This window comes from Gallus gallus, chromosome 2 (assembly GCF_016699485.2).
Source record: "Gallus gallus isolate bGalGal1 chromosome 2, bGalGal1.mat.broiler.GRCg7b, whole genome shotgun sequence".
NCBI lineage: Eukaryota > Metazoa > Chordata > Aves > Galliformes > Phasianidae > Gallus > Gallus gallus.
The window spans coordinates 114,866,895-114,875,231 of NC_052533.1; the positions used below are offsets into that span (position 1 = coordinate 114,866,895).

General features: G+C 43.8%; 1 long non-coding RNA gene and 1 other non-coding gene across 3 annotated transcripts; one reads left to right on the forward strand and one right to left on the reverse strand.

The window, feature by feature from the left end:
• The first annotated feature begins 20 nt into the window (after positions 1-20).
• LOC121109550 lies at positions 21-2,354 on the forward strand. Of its 2 annotated transcripts, none has more exons than XR_005856118.2 (3): positions 21-830; positions 936-1,492; positions 2,234-2,354. It is a non-coding gene; the product is annotated as an uncharacterized LOC121109550 (long non-coding RNA). The 2 variants fall into 2 exon arrangements; XR_005856116.2 differs by lacking the exon at positions 2,234-2,354 and having other exon boundaries at positions 936-1,037; positions 1,334-2,074.
• TRNAY-GUA lies at positions 172-261 on the reverse strand. Its single transcript is given in 2 exon segments — positions 172-207; positions 225-261. It is a non-coding gene; the product is annotated as a tRNA-Tyr (tRNA).
• Positions 2,355-8,337: the final 5,983 nt, after the last annotated feature.

Genomic DNA, 8,337 nt, shown 5'->3' on the forward strand with positions numbered 1-8,337 from the left:
GCGGGGCCGGCGCGTAACGAGGCCGCGAGGCCTCTCCTAACGCCCGCCGCCGCCTGGTAACGCCCGCCCCGCGCGGACAGGGCCAGCGCAGCCCCCGCGGGGTCGCAGGAACGGTTAATCGCTCTCGAGAGGGAAAAAAACGGCCACGGCCTTGCGGGGCAAAATCGAGCTTCCTTCGAGCCGGAATCGAACCAGCGACCTAAGGATTCCCGCGGGCGGCGCCTCTACAGTCCTCCGCTCTACCAGCTGAGCTATCGAAGGGAACTGGCAACAGTTGCCGTTCCGCCCCTCACAGCTTAGCGGGCGCGGCGGAACATGGCGCGCGGTCCTCATTTCTTGTGGGGAGAGAGACTGTGGGTCCAGTTACCGTCATGCTGGTTTTGGAGAGCACTTTATGACTATTATTATTATTAATAATACTAAATAGCGCTTTTCATGCACCACACGAGAAGCAGTTGCCACCCAAAAAGTGAAAAGCCACACAATACCACACATACTTACACACCAAGCTTGTGTGCTTTGCCAACCTGCGCTTTCTCCTGGCACACGCAGCCCAAATCTGTGACAGTTCTAAAGGGAGGTATTCTGAGCCCACAGCACTTCAGGTGTGAGGCATTGCTACAGGCAGGGGCACACTTGCACAGCAAGCACTGCTTGCTTGGAGAGAATCACCAGAACAAACTCCTGCGTCCCAAAACACAGTGTTACAATTACTTCCAGGGCTGACTGGTCTTGGAGGCACCTGCACCTCACAGGCCCGGCAAGAGGAAGTCATTGAAACCTACAAAACCTCTGGTGCTTGCATATCCATCTGCTGCACAGGGCCCTGGGTATGTGCCAGGTGGGCCAGAAACACCCTTCGTCCTCTTTCTGAAGGTGTGTGGGGCAAACCAGATGTATACTGATCCTTTTTTTTTTTTCGTTTTCTTCCCAAGAGCAAGTAAAAATGTGGGCAGCGGTGTCTGTTCCTAGAGAGGAAGCAGTGAGGTTCCCACTTGCAAGGCCTCCCCTCTGCTGCTGACTGATGATGGATCAAGGTAGGGATACAAGAGCAGCCCTTAGCAACCCCGTGAGGAGCACAATCTCCACACCAAGTACAAGGACAACCCTCCGCCCTCCCCTTTTTTCCTCCTCTGAAACACTGATGCCCTGTGGTTACTCATGTACTTGAGAAGAGAGAACTGAGAAATGTGGGTTCAATCATGCCCAGCCATCCCACTTGTTGGGTGGCTGCTCTAACCACTACCCACTTATATATTAAAAAAGGAAGCACCCCAAACATCTCACCACATCCTCTTGTGGCTGCATTTATAAAAACATGAACTCTGCACAGCTTTTAGGAGAAATGCTCACCAGCATTAAGGCTATGGGTTGGGAGTTTCTGAGCCGACAAACCATGGAGTATCTTCCTGCGACAGTGAGAAGGGCATTCCTGGAGTTGGTGTTTGAAGACACTTGTCCGTGGTGTTTGCTCGATTCCTGAATGTTTATGGTAGGGCACAATCATCAGTATTTTTCCTTTATTAATATTAGTGTGCTTTTTGCTTTAGAGGTCAAAACAAATAATCAGAACAGCACATGGTTTCTTATTTCATACACCTTTGCCTCAACTTCAGAAGCAGATTCATCTACTGAAAATTATTACACGGCTCAAGAGAGGAAAATCTTCCCGAGATTCACTGTAGCACAATCTGTGCATTTTCCAGATACTTCCTTACACAAAAGTCTTAAGACTCCATTTATTTGCATAATAAAGCCTTATGGGTGTGGATGTACATACATCCTCACATGTGTATGTTTACATGCGTGCATCTTCACGTCCCTCCTTTCGGGCGGGGAGGTGGCAATGGAGCAGAGCTCGCGAGAAACCTTGGCTTGCAGCGCCCCCTGCACACGCACACCAGAACCTCAGCCCTTGGCACATCCCATAATACACCTCTGGAGGAACGACAAAAAGCAAACGAGAAACTAACATACATTACAAACCTACTCTCACAAGGCTTACCAACATCAAAGCTGTGACAAAAGCTGTAATTAAAAAAAAAAAGAGAGAGAGAACAAAGCTCACCTTGCCTGAAGCAGGGTTTGTGTCATCAGCGTCATACGGTATGAAATGTCACCATTTAGTATTCGTGTATGTTAAAGTCAAAGGAGCCTGAAATAAAAATATTGTTGTTTAAGTAAGTACCTTCTTGTATGTTCCCATACTAACACATATGTTCTTAATTTGCAGGAAATAGATCCCAATGAAAGCACGAGCTGAGTCAAACTACTAAATTAGTAAGTACTGACAGTCCTGCTGTTAAATGTGTGTATGTATACATAAACACCGTATGTTTTGACATACAGTAGACACTCTTCTTGAAGTGCATCAGTAAGCAAATATGCATCTCACATAACATACATTTTTAATCTTATTTGTATTATTGCCTTGTGCTACAGGGTGCAGTATTCTGCAGTTTCTTGTACTCATTCATGACCAATAAATAAATAAATAAATAAATAAAAAGGATGGAGGTGCATCTATAAGGAGATACAGACCATACGTTGTCTCTGATAAAGATCATCTCCCCCACATGCCACCATTTTAATGCACTCTCTGGGCTGCCACTGTGCATAAATGTTTCTTCATAAGCCTATGACATTGAGGCTACTGACAGCCTCAACAGACTCCTGGCAGGATACTCCCCAGTCTGCAATATCTGAGTCCTATTCTGCAAGACCTGCTTTATATCTTCACTTGCCTTCATTGTCACAAAGGATAGGTCCATTCCAACCTAGGCCTGACAAACAAAACCAAATGCAAAGACACCGTTGCAGGTTCAGGTTTGCAGTATGAACCAAATTACAACCATCACTGCATGCTCGTGGCTCTTGAGTGCGTATACTTTCAGTGTCACTTTGCCACTTTCCCACTGCCTGAGTTAGTGGGATCTCCTGACAAACCAACACCAAACATCACTAGAACCACCCGCTGCCATCTGCATTCTGCTTTTTTTTCTTGTTTGTTTGTTGGCTGGTTTTGTAGTGTTCCCAAAGTGCTAGCAGCAGTGGGCATCCTGACTCCAAAGATAGGACACACACACATACTCTTACCCAGATGTTTTGCGAAAGTACTCAGAAAGATTCAGCAGCAATCCTGTAATTTGCCCTGTTCTTCATGCCTTTTTGCTAAGCTTTCTGCTGAACTGCAGGAAAATATTATATATACTTCATACATGCGTATTATGTATTAATTATGTTTCTGATCAATAGCACATCAGGGACCGTTCCTGCAGGGTAACAGGTCCCTAACTGTGAAATGCTGATGCTTCAAAAAAAATTCACCAAGTTGCAGTGGTAAAAAGTTACCAGATTATTAGGCAATATATTAAGCTCATGTGTATATTACTGAGCTCATTTGTTACTGCTCCAGTTCTGTGACAGTTTCATCTATTTCCTGGGAAAGCCTTCAATGAATTAAAAACAAAACAAAACAAAAATACCTGTCATTATTCTGTTTGAAAGGTTCACAGAGCTGAAATGATGGGAAGACTCTGAAGTAATGTGCAGAAGTTTGCGATTATTTGCTGCTACCGTCCTCGAAATCTCATTGCAAATTCAGGCAGGCAGTTAAACATTTATCTGGACAGATAAGCAATGCAAGGAAACTATTCCTCAGAAGGCACAGGGCTTAATATCACTGTCAGGAAGTTAAAAATAATCAGTGCATGATCTGCTTGTAGGTTGTTCAGAAGCCATACCATGGAGGAACCTGGAGTCTTTAGGAAGATGATTTTACCAAATTGTTTTCCCTCAGTAGACTTCAATGCCTTATAATCTCATAGAATCATAGAATCACTCAGGTTGGAAAAGGCCTTAAAGATCATCGAGTCCAACCACGACCTAACCATACTACCCTAACTCTAACAACCCTCTGCTAAATCATGGCCCTGAGCACCACATCCGAATGGTTTTTAAACACATCCAGGGATGGTGACTCAACCACCTCCCTGGGGAGCCTATTCCAGTGCTTAACCACCCTTTCTGTAAAGAAGTTTTTCCTGATATCCAACCTGAATTTACCCTGGCGCAACTTGAGGCCATTTCCCCTCATCCTGTCACCTGTCACCAGTGAGAAGAGACCAACCCCGCTCTCACTGTAAGCACCTTTCAGATATAGGAAGAGAGCAATAAGGTCTCCCCTCAGCCTCCTCTTCCCCAGACTAAACAGCCCCAGTTCCATTAGTCTCTCCTTGTAGGACATATTCTCCAAGCCCTTCACAAGCCTTGTTGCCCTTCTTTGGACCTGCTCCAGCACCTCCATGTCCTTTCTGTACTGAGGTGCCCAAACCTGAACACAGTACTCGAGGGGAGGCCTCACCAATGCCAAGTACAGGGGCAGGATGACTTCCCTAGTCCTGCTCACCACACCGTTCCTGATCCAAGCCAGGATGCCATTGGCCTTCTTGGCCACCTGGGCACACTGCTGGCTCATATTCAGCTGATTGTCCATCAGTACACCAAGGTCACTTTCCAGCAGGCAGCTTTCCTTCCAGCCACTCCTCCCCAAGCCTGTAGGGTTGCCTGGGGTTGTTGTGACCAAAATGCAGGACCTGACACTTGGCCCTATTGAAACTCATACAGTTAACCTTGGCCCATCGATCCGGTCTATTGAGGTTCCTCTGTAGTGCCCTTCTCCCTTCAGGCAGATCAACATTCTCTCCAACTTGGTGTCGTCTGCAAACTTACTGAGGGTCCCCTCATCAAGATCCCTAATAAAGATATTAAATAGAAGCAGCCCCAGTACTGAGCCCTGGGGGACACTGCTCATGACTAGCTGCCAATTGGATTTAAATCCATTGACCACAACTCTTTGGGCCCAGCCATCCAGCCAGTGTTTCACCCAGCAGAGCATATGCCCATCCAAACCGTGGACAGCCAGCTTCTCAAGAGTCTATAATCTTTAGAGAACTTCAATGGCAAAAACACAAAATCAAAACCACAGGCATCCTTCAGGACTTGAGCTCAGCTACTACATTTTGTCTAGATTTGGTCTCACAGCACTACTCATTCAGCAACAAAGATGATCTTGACTGCACTGGCCTTGCGGGGGCTGAGCTTGTTTCCCACATGTAGAGAAATTCCTGGTGAAGAACAGAAGATATTTACCAAATACTGCTCTGTATCAGAGATTCTGAAGGGCAGTATTCTCTTTGTGGCTGCTGAAAACGATCTGCTTTTGTTGGATTTTTCTCTGAATGTTCCTTACATTTTCTTGAAGTGACAAGTCTTAAGGAACAACCACTACTCACAAGAATGAAGCTTTGAGTGCTTTTGACTCAATCTATTTATATTCTGTTTCAGAGAGAGGAAAAAGTGCTAATGCCTCTGCCTGCCAATTAGCCTGTGTTCTGTTAATCACAACATGGAAGAATTGTATGTACTTTGTGATTTTGTGAATTTTGCTTTACTATATTGACAGGATTATATTGCTTAGGCCAGTGAAGGGAGAGTGGAAATGTAAGAATTAAAGGCTACTGTATCACAAAGATATCAAAATAATTGAGTATATCTGGATGTGCTCAGGGTTCATACTGTGACAGTTATGGATCATTTCAGAGCACAGAGAAAAACATTCTCTTGCACATTCCCCAAACAGCATATATCAGTTTCTCTAGGAGGCTGTATGAGTGCTCTAACAATTTTGAAGTGGGCTTTGGGTCAAGCCTGCGATCAAAGAAAACAATCAAACAAAACCAATCACCCTCTCAGAAAACAACAGCAGTTTCCAAGTTCAGATTAGTGAAGCAAGTCCAGCAGTATAGCCCTGCCAGAAACCTGCACAAGAATCTGCTCAGAAAACAAGTTATTTAACATAGAATAGCTGCCGTTCTCAGACATGATGTTACATTCTATATCTCATGAGCTGTTCTGTATCCTTGCTTCTGGCAATCCTATGCTGTTGCTAGCTTGATAAAAAACTGAGGTCATGCTGAGCTCGTGCTTGCCTCTTGCACAGAGCATAGAATCACATAGGATCATAGAATGGCCTGGGTTGGAAAATAAAATATATATATATAATTCTTTCACAGGCATGCATGGAGATTGAAGAGTCCCTTGGAAGTCAGTTGTTAATCAGGTATTAACAGTACACACTTTTCCCATGCTGTTTTGGTATTATGCCCTAGAAAGTCATTACTATGAATGCAGGAGAAGTCAATTTAATCCTTATATCAAGGACCAAGACCATGGTTGGCCAACACCATGAGCAAACAGTTGGATCTAATGCTTTGTAAAGTAGCTGGACACAGTCTGAGCCAACCGAATGATCACGTGGGGGAACATTAATCAGGCAAGCAATAACTGTGCCTCAGAAGCAGCCTGAGCCAGATTCAAGCACACAGCCTAAATTTGGTGGTATCCTGGTGATAAAAGAGAAGCAATGGCTTGACTTTCTACCCCCTCAAAATAAAATCTTTAAGAAAAGGATATTATTCTGATCTCCTGCCTTCCAAATTAACTGCAAGACCCCTTCCCACTCCTAACACTAATTACAAGATAACAGGAGTCGAGACAAATCTCCAATTATCACAGCCGGTAATGCCAGAGGTGCTGACCTCTGCTCCTTGCCAAACTGCAGTTTATCTTTTGTTCCAACGCAATGCAGTTCCCGTGTCCTGTCTAATTCCAGCAGGAGGAAAGGAGAGAAAGTAGCAAGCGATTACGATTGTAAAAGCGTGTACATTTCCGTGTTGGCTCCACTTTTGCAGTCAGCTCTGTGTCTGTGAAGGGTCCTTAGTTACAGTGAACACATTTTGACATTTGTGCAACAATACGTGTGTATGACAGTTTCAGATATTAGCACCTCAGCTGGCTTATTATAGGTTAGAGACTTTAGATGAAGAAAGGAATGAGCTGGCTTGACTGCCTTGGGGAAGAATACGGGGAAGAAAAGAAAAAAAAAATTTGTTAATGAATATGGCAGAGTTAAGAGGTTAAGGGTAGGAGAAGCAGAGGTAGCAAAGAGATAGTACTAGTGTTTAGCTTCCTCCATTGTACCATGCTTTGAATTTTTTTGTTTTGAAAGAAGAAGGTACTCTTTACCATTATCTTCCTCATCCCTCCTGTGGTCTGCAACAATACCTACTATTCCCAGCATTTCTCTCGGGAAGTCTTATTTTAAGAAAGACACAATGGCTGGGGGAAAAGTAGTTAGCATTCCTGTAAGCACAATGTTCAGGCATAGGACTTGGAGACGTACTGAGCACCACTTTAGCAGCTTTGAGCATGTGAATAGTTATGAAATAACTCCTTTTCATATACCACAGTTTTAAGTTATGCCCTTGTGTTCTTTTCTGTCTTTCGGCTTCTCTCTTACTGCCAAAAACCATTATGGTGTGGCAACAACTGGCTAGGCCGGTTCTCTTCCACTAGGTAGAAAATGGTTTATTTGGCAGCTTCAGCTCCTAGGAGAACAGAAAGGTGAACATCAAGGAAAACACCAGATTTGGATCCAAAGCTAATCACCCTACAGATGAAACCACACGGAACACCACCACTCCACAGAACTATTAGGTGACTTTTAGAACCACTGATCTTTAGATAGATAGAATCTTCCCTCTCCAAAAATGCACTCACAAGCCCTCTGCTTTCTCAGGAACCTCCCTTCATTCCTTCCTGTCCCATATGCACAGATCTTGAAGCCGAATAAGATTTAAATTTCTGATGTTTTTTGTGAAATTGGATTGTAACTCTGTCTCTAAAAGCAGTGTTACTAACTGAAGACAATAAGCATAGGAAAATCTCTGTGATAAAAGTGATTCACTATCTATGGTGTTTAAATGAAAATTGAAAAACAAACGAAGTGCAACAGCAGAGCTCAGTAAGATTCTCAGTCTCTACACGAATGCATGAGAAAGAAAGGGAAGATCAGAATTAGGAGGTAACGCAGTAAAAGGACAAAGGACAAAGTATGTCTCTATGTAAGAATGTGACTATCCAAAAGAAACTTCATTTAAATAAGATCTTGTATACTGAGTTGACAGAATAGCATATAAAATCAAACCTTATTCTGAAAGCTGCTTGAACCTCAGCTCCAAGGGTTATAGGAGGTGATTTCATGCCTTTCATACAGCCAGGCTCTGCATACAATTGGTTGTTAAGAGCCACATTACCTCCTAAACCCTCTCCTAATTTCTGGCCATTTCCTTGTACCTGCCATCTTTCTTTCCTTTTTCTTTTTTTTCTTCTTTCTTTTTTCCTAGTGTACTGAATACAAGTTTCCAGCCTGCACAGACCTACAACAGATCTGCAGGACTGCTTTAGAAGTGAAATTAGATTAGCTACCAGCAAGAC